Here is an 18,590-nt window from a genome sequence, read left to right as displayed (position 1 = left end):
GGCAGATGGTCATGTCCAGCAACTCAGGATATGACGTTCCCTGGGCCGAGTCCAGAGCGATCAGGCTCAACGTCGTTCCGAACAGGCGTAACCTCCTGAGAACCAGCGGACTGACAGGGATCAGAAGGAACGCATAAGGGATGTTGAAAGTCCACTCGACCATCGGTGTCCCCCAGTGCTCCCCCCACCCTTCCCCAACGATGGCATTTCCTGGAACAGAGCAACTATCACATTTTGTTCACACTGGAAGCGAAGAGGTCCACTTGGAGTCCCCCAAAAGGAGTAGATCTACTCCAGAACTTCCTGGCAGAGCTCCCATTCGTGGGAGGTGTGACAATCCTTCAGATGGCATCACTTCTCCCTAGAGGGAAGCCCCTTTCCACGAGACGAAGGAGGTGAGGACGTTAACAGATAGTTCCTCTAGGGGTGGTAACATGCGGGAAGGAGTCCCCTCCTGGGGACAAGGACATGGCTTTGGAACATGGCCCCTTTATCTCCCAATCTAATAGGGTAAAATTAACACCCAAACCATCCTTACGTATGCTAAAATCCAAGACTGTTACTGTAGTGTGTCAGAGTCTCACTATGATAAGTACTGGGACAGAGAAAAACCTTAGAATACTACAGTCAACCATGAAGTGTGTTCGACCAGCTGTTGTCAATTGAACTGACGTTATGCTGGAGCAGTCCCAGCTACTTAAGCTAAAAAGTAAATAAGGACAAGGAGAGCGACATCCGGATTGAGAAATCAGCAAGCTAGGAGGTTGCCAAAAAGCCAGAGAGTTTGAAACAGGGTGTTCGGCGTAGAGTCAGTGTGGTGGCAGCATAACGCGTGGTGGGTGGACCATGTGGTCCAAGAAGTACGCTGAGACCGCCAACTCATGCATACAGTGGAGCCGCACAGGTACTTGCATGGGCAGTATGTGAAACTGTGGGGGGTGTGACCTGTAACGCGTGGACCATCTGTTCCGAACCATGTGCCCAAACCGCCAATGGTAACAGACAACAAAGTTAAGGAGGCAAAGAAGAGCAGAAGGAAGAAAGAACTAATGAACCCACGACCCCTGGTGAAACCAGTGAAGAGTTCTATGTGAGAAGGTAATGGGAACAGTAATAAGTCCAGGAGGAGGCCGGGAAGACTTTAGAAGATGAAACAAGAAAATAGATCAATTTGAGAGACAAGTCCCTGGTCAGTCCTATAAAACTGGCATTGAAAAGTTAAAAAGGACTGAGAACCTCTTCCTCGTCCAGGTGGGGACAAGATAAAACACAGTGTTAAGTTGATAAAATACAAAGTCAGCGGAGAGAACTTAAGGAATTGAAAATGAACCAATTTAAGAAAAGCCTGTTAAAAATTGGATGTAGGAGCCATTCTTCTAGTCACGTGACATTTGTTGAACTATGAGAGCCTGCGACCCAGGAGAAGGTAGTTATTCGCTTGGGCTGAGAAAATAACTTTTCCTCAGCTTCGTAACTTGGGGGTGGGGGAGGAATCTGACAAAGCCTGGAAACTAGCATCCTTTGGAAGTTGTCTTAGCATCAGGGCAAAGCCCACCCTAACCCCACCCAAAGCAGAGAAGATATACATACGCTGATGAAAGTTTGGTGTCAACCATGGATTACCCTAAGGGTTAGTTGTTCCCTTCCCCTTATCTGTTCAACCCCCAATACCCCTCTAGAAGGAACTATAGGAAGAGGAGACTTTCAAGTCCAGGGCTAACACAAGCTAGGAGAAGGGGGGCATTCTCCTGGCATGTTGTTTTGGACTTATGCGTTTCCGTGGTAGGGATAGTTTAGAAGTTTGGACCAGGACAGATAACTATTTCGGAACATCACAGACTTCCTGACAGACCAACATTTTAGTTTGGTGGAGGTAGGACAAAGCACCTCTAGAGAGGAGGCAAGATAGGCTTTGAAATATGAAATAAAAGTTTATAACCAAAACTTTTAAATCCTGGTCAGACTTCTCATTCTATGCCACCACAGAGGCCGAAGTCTGTCTGCTCAAGGAATCCACTGTGACGTTCTCTCTTCTGGACAGATGAGCCACCGTCAGAGACACTGTTTACCAGCGCCCGCAGTCACATTCATTCTCTGCACAGAGAAAATGACCCCACACCACTTTATATGTTGCGGTAATACAAATTGGACAATTTGTCCCTTCTCCCAACAGGGGGAGGCACCCCCTACCCCCCCCAACTGTGAGGCTAGGGAGGCGAGCCCACTCCTCAAGACCCTCCCTAGTGGTCTGGGCAAGTGGGGCCTCACTGGGAGTGACTTCCCTCTCGGGGACACAGACTCCCAGTCCAATGAGGACCTCCCTGAATGGACTATATTGTCCGCCTACATGGGACTTGAAGAAACTGTTCTCAGATTTTAACTACAATTACCAGTTATCCATCTTCCATCCTGTTGGCTTCAGGTAATGGCAGTTTCATGTGAATGCAGCTAAGAAAGCAGTACACATCTTTTCCGATTGTGATGACATATTTAAACAGTAAGAACTATGAATGGAGAGAGACCTATGCAGGGAGTGACTCCTACGGAGGGAGGAGAATCCACAATATGCTGAGGCGAGCCTCTGTGGATACGTCCTGGAGGGGCTGAGCTATGGCAAACTGCACAGCCAGCAGGGGCATAGCTGGAGTGGGACCCAATAGCTGGAGGCTACGAGGCGGGTACGATGAGCAAGCAAGAGGCTCCGTTAAGGAACAGAACTAAGACGGGAAGCAAACCATCTTCCCTGGTGGTGTGACCACTAGAAAAAAGTGGTGGTCTGGGCCCCCAGCAACCAATGCCAAGACCAGGAGAAAGAAAGGAGCCTGAACTCCACACGGCGAGTACCAGTACCAACGAGATAAGCACGAACAGGGAAGAGAGCAGTCTCAATGTGAAGACACCAGTGAGGGTTGTAAACCTTGGAGTCAAAGACTGCCAAAGCCGTTCAGGGTACGAGCAGCTGGGAAATCACACAGGACTGAGGTAAAACTGAGTGAAAGCGATACAAATATTGCATATAAAGGCCTGAGTAGCTGCTAAGAGCGCGAAAGTCTGAAACAGTGGAATGGGTACGTGACAAGTAAAACGGTGAAAAAAATACAAACACTGTATATGAAGGCTGGGGAAGCCACTCAATACAAGAATCTAAAAGAAACTTATGAGCCCATGTCCTGTGTAACAGGGAGTGAAAGCAGGGAGTGAAAGGGATCTTTGTGTTTACTATCAAGGCTGGGGAAGCTATGAAGTGTATGAGACTAATTAGACTAATAACCAATAACCCTGTCAAAAAAGCCAAACGACTTTGGGGAGTCCCAGTGCCAGGTGGGATATGGAAAAGTATATGCAAAGTGACCCTGGAGGGATTGAACTACTGGTAAACAGCTGAAAAACCAAAGCAGAATCCATATTTTCCCAAGGGGGTCGGAGGGGGACTCTAGAAAACATGTATAATTTGAACCGACAAACTACATACGAAGACTGTGCATTGTATAAAGACATTCTAAAGGCGCTGCAAGACTGACAAGTGCGCTAAGAGCTGGGCCAGCAAAAGCTCATTCTCAGGCTATTGTGCAAGCCTACTTTTCTTTTTAGTTGGAATTCTTAAGTGGTAGGACCAGTTAGTAACTAGGAATTTGGACTCTTTATTTTGGGACAACGAGCACCCTTAGTTTTTGTTGAAACTTTCCTCATATGGACAGGGCCAGTAATTTCTTTTTCTTTTTATTTGAATAAACCAATCTACACCATGACCCATTGCAGTCCGAGTCATCATCCTGGTTCGCCACAATGATCACTGTGTTGCCAGTCAGGATCAGCAAAGTCTTGGAATTTACAGAGGGGAGGAAAGCGACCAGGGCAGGCCGGATTGCCCTCAGCCCCAGCAAGTTGAAGTTTTCACAGGACTGCATGGGAGACCACAGTCTGGTCTGATAAGAGCACCCTAACTAGTCAGATGCGCCTTTGACCAGTGTCACCTGGGCCAAGGTTAATGGAACAATGTGCCTCTCAGCAAGTTGTCCAGTACAGCCAACCACGCAAGATCCTGAGCCACCTGGTCCGAGACCTGCAATAGGTCAGACATATGGCCCTGAAACTGTGACCATTGGCAATGATCTCATGCACAGCCACGCCTCCAGCACCACTAGGATACAGGAGGTTATGAGGCCTAGAAGATGCAGGAAAGCAGAGGCCGGACCAGTTCCTGGGATTGGAGGGCATTGACAATCCGAAAGATGTTCTCCATGTGGTTCTCGGGTGCGAAAGCCCTGCCCAGGCGAGTGTCCAAGACCGCTTGGATAAATCAGAGACTGACAGCGAAACATGAGACTTTCTGAAGTTCAGGTAAAAACCCAGGCTATGCAATAGTGTGTATGTGCAGCTTAGTTACTCCAACACAAGATCTGGGGGAGTGAACTCAGACAAGCAAGTAATCTAGGTAGAGAAAGACATTAATGCCCTTCCACCTGAGGTGAGCCACCACTGCTAGCAGCTTGGTGAAAACCCTGGGAGCCGAGGAAAACCGAATGGCAGGACCTTGAACCAATATTGATGTTGGCCCAACAAGAACCTCGGGTACTTCCTGTGCTTTTGATGAATTGGCACTTGGATGTAAGCATCCTGAAGGTCCAGTGAGACCAACCAGTCCTGCAGATTGAGGGTTTACATGACTCGAGCCACCGTAACCATCATGAACTTGTCCTTGCACAGGAACAAGTTCAGCAGCTGCAGATCCAGAATGGGACGCTAGCCTCCGTCCTCCTTCGGCACCAGAAAACACTGCCCCTCCCTATTCCCTTCAACCTGCAGGTCTGACTTCTCGCCTGTCTCCCCTTCTGACGTGTCCCTCCCTCCTGTCCAAAGCCCACCCTATGTCTGCCCCAACTGACCCTCTACCGACCCCCTTATCCCCCAAGATCTACCCTCTTCTTATTCCTTAACTTCCTTCTTCAACACCTGTCTCTCCTCAGCTACCTTCCCCTCCGCATTTAAGCATGCCACTATCATACCTATTCTGAAGAAACCTTCTGCTGATTCCCTTCTTACCTCTAACTTCCGTCCAATCTCTCTTCTCCCATTCCTCTCTAAATTACTTGAACGCCTCACCTATTCTCAGCTCTAAGCCTTTGTCACTAATCTTTCTCTCCTAACCCCCTCCCCCACCCTCTGAATCTGGTTTCCAACCTAAACACTCTCCTGAAACTGCCCTCACTTATATTCTTAACTCCCTCCTCTCCGCTCGATACTCTAAACAATCCTCTATCCTTATCCTCCTTGACCTTTCAGCTGCTTTCAACACTGTTGATCAGCTCTTACTTCACAACACCCTTTCTTCCTTTGGTTTCAAAGGCTCTGTTCTTAACTGGCTCTCCTCTTACCTCTCCTCCCGCTCATTCGCTGTTTCCTGGGGCGGTCTTTCCTCGCCTCCCCTTCCCTTGGAGTACGGCAAACCCCAAGGTTCGGTTCTCGGCCCTTTCCTATTCTCTCTCTACACCCCTCTCCTTGCCCCCGTTATCTCGTCATTTGGTATCTCTCACCATTTCTATGCTGATGACACCCAACTCTTCCTTTCCTTCTCTTCCTTCTCCTCTGACCTCCACCTTAAACTCTCTTCCTGTCTTACTGCCATTAAAAACTGGATGTCATCCCGCTTTCTTTCTCTCAATATTGACAAGACAGAAGTCATATTCTTTCCTTCCAACACTCTTTCACCTCCCTCTCCTCCACCCTTTATTTACTCCCCCCATCCCCCTCTAATCGTCCTATCTCTGTCCATGCTCGCAATCTTGGCATTCACTTTGACTCCTCACTCTCCTTTTCCCACCATATTTCTCTTACCTGTCGCTACCACCTTTTCAATATTCGCAAAGTCCGCTCCTCTCACCTTCCATGCTACTAATCGCTTAATCTCCTCTCATCTTTATTGCTCATCTTTACTCTTTGGACTACCTGCTTCTCATCTTGCGCCTCTCAAATCCATCTACCACTCAGCCGTCCATACCCTCCGTCTCCTTGCCCCTCATGACTCCATTTCCTCTTCTCATTCCTTCCTTGGCTGGCTTGGCTCCCAATTTAAATTTCATTTCCTCCGTCTAGTCTTTAAATCTCTCCATGATCTTGCTCCTCTGATCTCTCCTCTCGCCTCTCGTTCTACACTCCGTCCCGCTCCCTTTGTTCTGCTGATCACTTCCTTCTCACTGTCCCTCCTTCCCCAAATGCCTCGTCCCGTTTTTGCTCCTTTCAGCTCCTAGCGCCCCTGCATTGGAACTCCTTACCTCTCACAATCCGCTCTATTCCTACCTTTTCCTCCTTCCGCACTTCCACGAAATCTATCCTTCTCCATTCCCCACCCCGATACCTTCCCCACCCTCTCATTCTCTCTCCTTCCCTCACATCTCCCCTATGTACCTCTCCCTACCTGCCCCCTTCCCCTCCTTCATTTTCACCCTTATACCCTCTCGCTTCCCTCCTCCTTCCCTTCCCTCTTCCCACAGATTAATTGCTCTACTTACTGTTTTATTGGTTTGATTCACGATTGTAACTTGCTTCTACTGTTATAATGTTCTATGTATTCTGTTATAATGTAAAGCGCTTTGGATTAAAGCGCTATATAAACACAAATACAAATTCCGACAGCAGTATCAGCTTGATCGCACTCTTTGAAAGAAGCTGAAGGACCTCCTTCAGAAAGATTGGGTCCAGAGGAAAAAGTGGTGGCCTGAAGACCATGAACGGGAGACAAAGCCCTGTTAAATGACCTGCAAGGTCCGAGCGTTGAACAGGGTCCTGGACTATCCCGGGCTGAGCAGGGAAAGCCCCACTAACCCCCACCGGCGTGGAGTGGCAGAGCAAACCACTGAGGTTTTGCAGGAAGACTGACCATGGCTTCTTTGGACATAAGCAGGGGAGGGACTAAAAGCCCTACCTCAAGATGACCGTTTAGAGGGCTGCTGCACGGCAAGCCCTGTTGCCTTTGTTGATTGGACCTTCTGGAGGGCGTCATCAGCCTTGCCTCCAAAATCATTTTGGCCATCGAAAAGCATCTCCAACAGCTTGGCCTGGACATCAGTCGCATACCAGATGTCCTCAGCCAAGAGTGACGTCCGACCACCATACTTCCATACTTGTGCCCATGCACCTGCCCACACAATGCCAGCGTCCAGATTACAACATCTAGCGGGAAGCCTCCTTACCATCAGTAACTAAGGACCGAAAATCCTCTTCTCCCCTTCAGGGACGTGTTCAGCCGCATGGTCCGTTCAGCTGTCCTGTCTACGGAATAGCGGACATCGAACAAGACCGCAGAGACATACCCTTCGCCTTGTGGACAATTGTGAAGATCTTCACCGCCCTTTCCCCAGAGTGGTTTTCGGGGGCATGGACTGGTATGACGCGCAATCTTGGGTGTAGTGGTCCTCACCCAAGCAGTAGAGACGCATTCAGTGTGCTTCCAAGACAGACACCTGCCAGCAGCAGTCTACAAACGGTTTGAAGCCGAGGCCTTAGACTGAGTAGGCATGGCACCGAGAATAAATGTCAAAGCTTGACAACTGTTTTTCTAATTAGTGAACCAAGTGCGTGAAAAAAAGAAACTGCGGTCACGGGGCATGGTGCCTAAATATATACAGGCCCGACATTTCCATCGCAAGGCATGTAGAGGCGACACAGAGCCATCTGGTGGTGGAAAAGGTTCTGAAGAAGAGTTGCACTGGGATAAGGATATCATTGATGATGAATCCGTGGAAGGAATCCATTAGAAAAACTCTGCAACACCACTTTCCTAAACTGGGCAGCTCTGCCCCAGTTTAAATCCAGACTGTTTGGAATACATTTGATGGGACGACCTTGTTGCAGCTCGACAGATCTCTCTAACCAGCATTCCCCCCTGAAGCACAGAGGAAGCCGCCGGACCCCATAGTGGAGCTGGACCTCTCCCTGCCTTCTCATTCAGAAAAGCAAAAAATTATCCAAGATATTTAAAAAGAACAATTATATATAGTCTATTTTGTTACCGCTTGTCCCATCCTAGACTGTGAAAAAGTGAACAACTGATCATCTCGCCAAAAGGGAGCCATCAAAAAACTTCAATGCCCTCTTGTGGCCGAGTCAATGGAGCCTCTCTTCCTCGATGGATGAATGAGGAAGAGGATGAAAATACCAGCAGCTCCACTCTGAAACATGGAAATCTGAAACCGCTTTAGGTAAGAATTTTGGACAGACTCATCGAAACCTTCTCTTTGAAAAACCACAAAAAAGTGGCTTACAAGAAAGCACCAGGTGATGGCCACCAGAAAGGCAGTCTTCGAAGTGAGCAGCCTAATAGACGCAGAGCGCAAAGGCTCAAACTGAGCCACCATCAGGAAAATAAGAACTAGATTCAGATCTCAAGACGGTACTACAAAAGGTTGCTGGAGGAAACATTTTTTCAAGGCCCTTCAAAAATGGAGCCATCACTGGAATAGAGAAAAATGAACCTGGTTATGGGATCTCTTAAAATAAGACCAGGCAGCCAAATAGCCCTGAACTCTGCCTATTTGTAACCTCAAAGAAGCCAAAAATAAAAAATTCCATTATAGTGCATGTTGGGCACAACATGGGGTCTACCCTGCTTCCTCAGAACTATAGATGAAAGTATTAAGCTCCACATCTTACTGGAAAAGACCTGGTGGAAGGCCTGTGTGCAGCCAGCAGCATTTCTAGCACCTCCTCAATTAGGTCCCAGTCCTCATAGCTCAGCCGCTTGAGAGTCCCGCATGCAGAACGAGAGACCCCAGGATCGGGTGGAGCACCAGACCTTCCGACTTGGGAAGAAGGTCCTGGCTCAGAGGAAGCCAGCGAGGTGAGAGGAACTCCAGAAGGTTTGGGTACCATGTTCCTGCCCATTCTGGGTTGATCAAGATCATGGATGCTCGACACCTCCTGAGAACCCAAAGGATGACTGGAATCGGAAGAAACTCATTGTGGCGATCAATGACAATCCACCAGAAAAGAGTGCAATGACATAGTTGGGCATTCCCTCGAACAAATTTGCTTGCATTTTGCGCTGCAAATAGATCCACTCATTGGGTTCCCCACAGGGAGACTAACTGCAATGGTCTCATGGTATATCTCCCATTCGTGGTAGAACATGCTCTGCCTGCTCAGAGGGTCTGCCAACTAGTTCCCTGCCAGATAAGCTGCCGAGGTGCAGATCCTGTTCTCCAGAAGCCAGAACCACAGCTGCATGGGCTGCCTGCACAGAGAAAGTGACCAAACACCCCTTGCTTGTTAAGGTAGTTCATGGACACGGTTGTCCATCAGAATCAGGTAATTTTTCCACTTGAGGGACGGCACAAAGCAGTCAGTGCTAACCTCCTCACTCGCAGCAGCGGCAGGTTGATATGCCAGCGATTTTTCACCAGGGACCAAAGACTACTCAACTGTATTGAACGCTGCAGGCCTTCAGGGACCCATCTGTGACCACATGTACCTCTAGCCAAGAGGTACAAAAATGTTGTCCTGCCATCATTCTCTCCCTATCGACCCACCAAGACGGCCACTATCCACAAGAACCATAGGACTTTGACCACAAACCCCCTCAGAAGCCATTGAAGGGATTCCATTAGCAGCCCGACCACTGGCACCAGTAAAACGCAGGAGGCCATGAAAGCCAAGAGGCGCACGAAGGTGGATGCTGGAGTTATGGAAGAATGTGACCATCTGGCTCACACTGGTTACTCGGGAGGAAAGTCCTACCACGTCCAACTGACCAGGCCCGTCCCAATAAACTGGAGCCTACGTGTTGGTCTAGTATGGAAGTTCTGGAAGAAGCCCAAGCTGTGAAGCAGGGCGCAGGTGTCGTAGCGATATCTAGAAATCTACTCTGGAGCCCTCCCCCATATAAACCAGCCCAAGTAAGGTAATACATGGAAGCCAGATCTCCTGAGGTGTGCTACCACTACCATCATCAGCTTGATGAAAACCCTGGGAGCGGAGATTGGGCCAAAGGGAAGCACTTTGAACTGATGAGTGTCCCCAATGACTAACCTTAGGAATCGTCTGGGCTTCCGATGGATCCACACATGATAAAATGCATACTGAATGTCCAGTGACACTAAACAGTTCTGAGTTGCAGAACCTGGAAAATCTCCCTTAGCGTCACCATCCTGAACTTGTCCTTCCTCAGGAATTTGCTCAAGGACCTGAGATCCAGGATGGGACAGAGTCCTCACCTTTCTTAGGCACCAGAAAGTAGCAGGAGCACCAGCCTGAACCACGCTCCTCATGGAGCTCTGGCTCCGGCTGCAGAGGAATGGCTGGTGGTCTGCCCAGTGGTCTTGAAAAAGGGAGGAAAAATCCCAACTCTACCGAGTGAAGGACCCAGGTGCCGGAAGGGATGTCCTTTCACCTCTCCAATTGAGACTCTTCCTCCAACTGGAGAAACATGTGGTGAGAATTAAAAGATGCTTCGCAGGACCTGCCCTTGGCGCCGATTAAGATTGACCCTTTGAGGCACCTTTATCCACGCCAGGGATAGAGTACTGTCACTGGCCCTGCTTGGCCTGGGTGGAGTGGAGACTTCCTCATGAAAGGGGCATAGCGGCTGTAGTCTCTTTTGCCAAATGAAAGATTGTTTTGGCAGGCAGCTGAACCACCAGACCCAATAACATTGCTGCCTTGAGGGCAGCCAGCACCAGGGTTGCCTTCAAGTGAGTGGAGGTTGAGCAAGAGGGCATGAGACCAAACATCCAAACCTTGGCACCGGAACCTCCAGGCCCAACTGGTGCTAGTGCGGCACGTGGCATCAAGGCCATAGCCATACCAGACACAGCTTTCACGAAAAAGTTAAGCATCTGTTGCTTAAATTCCTCCCAATCCCTCCGTCGAGCCCCCTTTGGTATGTACACCTTAACCCTTTCCTCCAAAGATTCTGAGTTGCGCCTATGCTTTACCTGCCTTTTCTTTTCATGCGGAGGCAGAGTGGTGCGATTCGCTTTGAGAGCAGGATCTCCTTCAATTTTTTTTGCAATGCCTGCCTATCTTTTTTCTCCTTTGTGGTACATTCAGTATCAGCACCAGAGGACTTGGTGACCAATCAGGCTGTGGATTTCAAAGTGGGCCTGCCAAGCACCACCGCCACAGAACGTTTAAACCCAACGGGTTGGGCACCAGAGAATTCCAGAAAACCAATGTGATGAAATAAAGAACTGAGGCATGGGGGATTGCTGAAGTTGTACATGTACTTCCAACGCTGCGTCCCAATTCAGAGCGGCACCGTCTATGCATGCACAGGTCGAGAAGATGCAGCTGAGCCTCACTATGCCCCCACCCAACCCCTGTCTAAATCTGAGCAGCTGGTGCTCACGGGATAATATATCGAGACGAGGAATTTGTGGGAGAATTCAATCCATTGAAAATATTGGTTTATAAAACTTTCTGAACAGTATGGCCGAGAAGGAGTGAATTAAAGAGGGCAAAGAGGTCTTTGATTAAGGGGTAGGATGGGAGGGCAATGAGGAATCTGTGAAACACCCATCAGAAAGAACATAATACAGCTAAGTAATTTTTTTCTTCTAATGGATTGTGTCCACATATAGATTACTCATTTTAGATCGGCTCCCATAGCAGTGCTTCCTTCCTTGGACAAGGGAAAGAGAGCAACTCCCTTTGAAATTTGATCTTGGAGTTCTGCCGAATCGGGCATCATGGCCATCCAAGTTGTCCAGAGAATGCTCAAAGGTGCACAATGTGCCCACGTTACGGCTTGGCATATGTCTATGGTTGGGACTTCTTTATAGTGTGCATGAAGAGGTTACCGCTCCACTGGAGTGTGCTCTTAGTCCTTCTGTGACCGTTTGCCTGCTATGTTATAGCATAATGAAATGGTTAGCACAATCCATCTGGATATAGTTTGGTTACTGCTTTTCCCATACTAGGGCCAGCGTAACCTAGGAATAGCTTATCTTCTGTTCTGAAATGGCTTGTCCTTGCTCTGCAGAAGCTCCAAGCCCTTTGTGCATGCAATCTGTTTTACCATCCTCCTCATCCTTCAAAGGAAGATGAATTCTCTGTTAACTGAAACTTAGACACTACCTTTGGGAATAAGGATCGTTGAACTCGGTGTCACTTTGTCCTTAGCAAAGATAGTGAAAGGTGGTTTGCATGGAAGGGCCTGGAGCTTACTCACTGAGCACGATTGTGATGGCAATAAGAAAGGCAGTCTTCTGGTGCAACATTTTCTGCAGCGGTAAAGAGCCTTCATTGCTGGTCTTCTAGCTGAGAGCAACACTTCCATATCTTCCAGAAGGTGCCAATCTCTGTATGCCAGCCTCTGCTTAGCCACAAGTGGAGGGGGAAAGAGTGCTGACATTCTAGTGAAGGATTAGACCCTCTTGCGAGAGCAGGTCTACTCTCTTTGGAAGACGACATGAGGATCAGATGGCCAAGTACAGAAGTTCCGAGTGCCACGTCGTCCTGGCCCAGTCCGTGGCTATGAGGATCATGGTGGTACCGAACCTCCTGACGACATGTAGTATGACGGGAATCGATGGGAATGCAAATAAAAGTTTTAAAATAAAGTCCACTAAAAATGCATCCTCCAGGGATCCTTTTGGCAGAAATGCCCTGGATCAAACAGCTTGCACTTCTTGCTGGAGCTGGATGGGAACAGATCTACTTGAGAGGGTAACGATCTCTGTAAGGACTTCTTGGTACAGCTCCCATGGGAGACTGAACCCTGTCTGCTCAGGGTGCCCACTGAAAGGCGCAGGAAAACCCACACCCTGGACTAGGGTATTAGTGTAACACAATATACTGAAAAAATGTCCAGAGGTTGTTTATTTATTTTAAAGGTATCAAAAATGTATTTATTGAGATATATTATTTTCCATAAATGAATTAATCATTATTTAATACACACACATTAAATTACATTAACATTGCAGGAGAGAATAAGACACCAGATAATAAAAACCTAACAACCATCATTCTTCAACAATCAAACCATCATTTGCAACTCATATCAATCAACCTCATTCACTCACAGTTACAATGCATATGTGGTGGCATTTCATGAATTAGCCCCACATAATCTTAAATATTTCATTTTCATCCACATAGAATGTGTATCAGCACAACCATGATCCAGAAATGTGCTCTATTCCACGGAGAGGGCACATTCAGTAGAAAATGATAAATCATATCCCCGGATGTTCTTCTCTACCGGTTTCAAAGTTTAAAAAATAATTGAAATAACGTCTTTGTCAGGAGAAACAATTGATACACTACTACCACTGTCTCCCAATGTCATATGCTCTAAATAGTCAACCCCGTAAGTGTGGCTCAAGGAAAATTCAACAGGATTACTAAATCTCAAGAAACAAGACTGGAATTGTTCCAGTGGTCGAACAACTATTGCCAGATATTTCACTGATGTTAACTCAGCACAGTTAAATCCAAATTCAATTTTTTGACTGGAGCCTGCTGGAGGTAGCCGTGCGTGCTACCGAAGGCATATTCCGGTCCGAATCTCGGATGCGCGTTGTGTCGGCAGTCACCAGCAAGAATCGGAGCCGAGGTCTCTCCAAGAGTTTCCTGCCATCATGTTCTTTCCCGCCAGGTGGATTGCCTTCAAGGAGATTTGTTTTTGTAAAGCCAAACCCAGAGTTGCATTGCCTCTTTCAGTGGTAATGACCCTATGCTTCCTCCCTTGTTGAGGTAGTGCAGAACCATCTTGTTGTCCATCATGATCAGGACCGTTTTCCCCTGTATCGATGGCAGGAAGGCCATCAGTGCATGACTGATCGCCCTAAACTTCAAAATGTTTATGTGGAGTCTTTTTTCCGCTGGAGACCCCAGTCCACTCACAGAAAGTTCATAAAGGTGGGCGCCACAGCCCTTTAGCAAGGCATCAGTCACTATTGTCACTTCCGGCCAAGGTTGCCAAAGCGGATCTCATGCCATCAAGTTCTCCTTGCTGGACAACCACAAGAGGTCCTGTGAAACCCTGTTTGGGACCCGTAGATCAGTCATGTTGCCCAAGAACTGTGACCACTGAAGTGATCCCATTCTCAGTCTGGCCTCCAGCACCAGCAAAATGCAGGCTGCCAGGAGGCCCAGCAACCGTAGAAAATCCAGGGCCACCCGAGCATGGGAATTTCAGAATTTTGAGACCATCTGCTGGATGTTGGAATCTGTCTTTGTGGGGAGGGTGGACTATGGGGTGAGAACGGTGGGGGTCGGGGGTAAAAGCCTTCACCAAGGAGGAGCTGAAGACCACTTTGATAAATTGGAGCATTTGAGGTGGTGTCATTTGGGACTTCTTGAAGTCTAGGGAGAATCCCAATTTGTATAGGAAGTTGAAAACCTGGTCTAGATCTTGGGTTTGGTTCTGGAAGAAGCCCCTAATTAGCCAGTTGTCCAAACAATGGAAGAAAAATTCCCTCCGTTAGTAGACTGGCTTCCATCACCAACATGAAGACGACACACGGAGCACAAATGGCACTACTCTGAATTGGTATTGTGCACTGCCGATCATGAATCTCAGGTACTTCCTGTGCTTGGGATGTACATTGAAGTAACCATCCTTAAGATCCAATGACACCAGCCAATCCTGAAGTTCTAGAGCCTGGGGGATCTGCAGAAAAGTTACCATCTTAAATTTGCCCTTCTAAAGGAACTAAGGAAGCACCTTCAGGATGGGTCGCAGTCCTCCATCATGCGTTGGAATCAAGAAGTAATGAGTACTAACCCCCACACCCCCGATTCCTTGGATGGGGACCACAGTCTACTCACCATCAGATCATCAAGGTGTGCATCCCAGTCTTTCAGGAAGGAGTCCAATGCAACTCAAGTTTAGCACATTGCCCTGCAGGGGCCCACCAAGGGACATCCTGTGATACGCTGTTCAAGATCTACAACAGGTCAATAGAGAAAGTTGTGAATCCTCTCCCTCGCGAGAAGAGCAGGCCTCACCACCTGTAGCTGGGTGAAGACGCTTAAACAGAGGATAGGCCAACAGGCAAGACCCGGAATGGAAAATGGGTGTTCCCATAGGGCTCGAAATTAGGATTGAATAAGGAGCTACAAGAAGCTCCTGGGTATCCAGCAGTCACCAGGAGCTACCACTAAGTAACAAGGAGCTAGTACATAGCGTTACCCAAATCTAACTTGCACATACAATCCAAACATACAATTGTACCCATTATTTATGACATTTGACTAATCTGAAGATATCGTCCCTTTGTAGGAAACACATTCCATATGGCCAAGACAAGACTACAAAAATCTTGGCGTTACCCCTGGTTCAAACACCCACATGCTACATAAATCCATGTGCTTATGTAAAATGTAAAAAGACACCAGTAACAGGGAGAAATAGTACTGGGATGAGGGAGAATAGAAAATATCCCATAGAGGAACATGCTGGCCAGATGGAGACGAGGAGGCCCTATGGAGAGGGATGTCCAACACGTGGAAATGATATACAATGCACTAGTCTTTGTCCAGTCATTGAAAGGAATCTAGGAATAAAAAGCAAAGACGATGTGACTCCGAGAGAAGAGGCAGTTGCAGCAGGAGACGCCATAAAAGTAGGGTGAACAGAGGAAAAGTAAAGGAGCCCAGAAACTCGGCCGAACAGACCAAGAACTGTTCAACCGGTCCGCAACCACTAAAGAGGATAAGGACCAACGGAAGAAGAGAGAAGGGGTCACCACATCGCTTTTGCCGAATAGTGCCTCAACAGATGCGGGGAAGCACAACAATGCATTCCCGGTCTCGGGAACAGAGAGCCAGATGAGAGCCTAGTAGGCAACACAGGTAAACGGATAAACATACATTTGCCTAGGGGGAAGGCTTCAGGAACCAGAGGGAATGTTGGTTAATCACTATGTACAGGAGACACCACAGAGAGTAGATGGGGAAAGAAGTCCCCTAACGGAGACCTGGGCAACTAGGTGGGCAGAGAGGCAGCTCTGGGCAGGGAAGAAACCACAACCTACTGGGAACCAAAACAAGGGAAGAAAGACTAGCAAAAATTGTCTTACTCATCCCAGCGATTGGACTGGTAATACTTGGCAGGGGAGTAAACCAATTTTACCATGAGCAAGGAGCCAATAAAAGAAAGGAAGAAAGAAAATACCCTTATAAGAGACACTAATGACTTGAAAGAAGAAGAGAAAACACTACCAAGAAAAGGCACATTATTTCCTTGACATGTTTCTCAACTGGAAGCTGGGATTTGGTAGAAGGTTCTAGCTCCGCTGGAGTTAATAGACATGATCATTTTGCATTACTATCACCTTGAAGGGACCGTCCTTGCACAGTTATTTTTCATTATTAGTGTTTGGGACAGTGGTAGGTTTTTTGGACAGGACAGCGACTAAACTTTGTATTTCAGAACTTCCTGACAGTTTCAATAGTTTCCTTTGAGGCAGGGAAACCCCTCTTTGATTTAGGTATAGAAGAACAAGTTACTTCTTACCTGGTAACGTTCTTTCAATGGGATGTTCCTCCGACGTATTCCTTATCTATGATAATTGTATCTCCAGCTTGCTGGCCAAGGAAAACTTTTTCCCAGTAGAGGACGCTGCACGTTGACGTCCGTCAAGGTGGTGTTCCTCGACAGCCACCGTATCGACGCCGACATCATGTCCATAAATAGCCACGCGCAGCGTCCGTTGCTCAGTTCCGTTTTGTAGAGTAAGATAGTCTTTGCATGAATTGGTTATTACCCTTGAAGCAGCGTAAGCTGCAACCACAAGGGAAATGTTACTGCGGGGATGGATGGGAGGGGTGATAAGGAATACGCCGGAGGAACATCCCATCGAAAGAACGTTACCAGGTAAGAAGTAACTTGTTCTTCGAAGGGATTGTGTCCTCCGACGTATTCCTTATCTATGATAGACTCCCGTAGCAGTGGTATGTGATTGGAGGTGGGAGTAAGAGATGCCATGTTACCCTTTAATAATGGACAGAGTGTAACACAGCTTTGCCAAATCTAGTCTCTTGACTAGAGGAGGAATCCAGGCTATAGAATTTGGTAAAGGTATGTGCGGACGACCATGTGGCAGCCGCACATATGTCTCTAATTGGTACCCCTCTTTGGAGAGCTGAAGAGGCTGCGATACCCCTGGTCGAATGAGCCCTAAGATTTTGAGGGGGCTCTTTCCCTGCCAATTTATAACATTCCAGAATGGCCAAAATAATCCATCTGGAAATGGTTTGTTTCGTTATTGGTAATCTCAACTTTTGTCCTGCGTAACCTACGAAGAGTTGGTCTGCTTGCCTAATCTTAGCAAGTCTGCCGATATAAAAACTCAAGGCTCGCTTAGGGTCCAGCCTGTGTAGTCTCCCTTTCTCTTTCCCCGGATGGGGAGGAGGATAGAATGAAGGTAAAGCAATCTTCTGAGTGATGTGAAATTCAGAAACTACCTTTGGGAGGAAGTTAGGCTTCACCTGTAGAACAACTTTGTCCTTATGAAAAATTGTACGAGGAGGTTTACAAGATGGGGCTTGTAACTCGCTAACCCTTCTAGCAGATGTTAACGCTATTAATAAGACAGTTTTGAGGGTGAGAAACTTCAATGAACAAGAGTGGAGTGGTTCAAATGGAGCACCCTTTAGGAAGTTTAGAACTAAATTTAAGTCCCATAAGGGAACTTGGAATGGTCTTGGAGGATAAACATTAGTTAATCCTTTCAGGTATTGTATTACTAATGTAATTTTGAAATATGATGGCTCCTCTGCAGTGCGCTTGAAGATTGACAGCGCTGCGAGATAGCCCTTAAGAGTGCCAACTTGAAGGCCTGAATTTGCCAAGTAAAGTAAAAAGGATACCACCGCAGGTGTACCACATGAAAAGGGTTCGATATTCTTTTCTCTGCACCAGCTGCAAAATTTATTCCAACGGCAGCGGTAAAGTCTTAGTTGCTGGTCTTCTGGCCGAAAGCAACACCTCCATGACGTCATCTGGAAGGTCCCAATCCTTGTACCTCAACCTTTCAGAAACCAAGCGTGAAGGTTGAGGGTCTTGATGGCTGGATGGAGAACCTGACCTCCCTTCTGCGAGAGAAGATCTTCTCTATATGGAAGACGAATTGAAGGGCAGATGGACATGTCCAGAAGGTCCGGGTACCACGTTCTCCTGGCCCAATCCGGGGCAATTAGGATCATGGTCTTCCGAAACCTTCTCAACCTCCTGATCATTTGAGGAATGACAGGGACCGGAGGAAACGCGTACAGAAGTGGGAACTCCCAGTCCACTACGAACGCGTCTCCTAGAGCTCCTCTCGGGGGAAATTACCTTGAGCAAAACCGGTCGCACTTCCTGTTGATACTGGTGGCGAACAGATCCACTTGAGGGGTTCCCCAAAGGGCTAAGATCTCTAGAAGGACTTCCTGAGCCATCTCCCACTCGTGGGAGACTGTGTTCTGCCTGCTCAGAGCGTCCCCATTCAAGTTCTTCTCTCCGGCTAAGTGAATTGCCGATAGAGAGATTCCTTCCTGAATTGCCCAAAACCAGAGCTGCATCGCCTCTCTGCACAATGGTAGTGATCCTACGCCTCCTCTTTTGTTGAGGTAGTGCATGGCCACCGTATTGTCCGTCATTATCA

The 18,590-nt window shown here is 47.6% G+C and overlaps 1 protein-coding gene across 2 annotated transcripts in view; it reads right to left on the bottom strand.

Annotated features, from left to right (window-relative positions):
• Positions 1 to 18,590, bottom strand: part of NRBP1 (nuclear receptor binding protein 1) — a 1,221,009-nt gene that overhangs the window by 392,646 nt on the left and 809,773 nt on the right. The window lies entirely within an intron of this gene.

The sequence above is a fragment of the Ambystoma mexicanum genome, chromosome 4p (genome assembly GCF_040938575.1).
Source record: "Ambystoma mexicanum isolate Mex_15411 chromosome 4p, UKY_AmexF1_1, whole genome shotgun sequence".
In the NCBI taxonomy this organism is placed as follows: domain Eukaryota; kingdom Metazoa; phylum Chordata; class Amphibia; order Caudata; family Ambystomatidae; genus Ambystoma; species Ambystoma mexicanum.
Note: the sequence above shows the minus strand (reverse complement) of the source record. Positions and strands in the feature narration are given on the sequence as shown.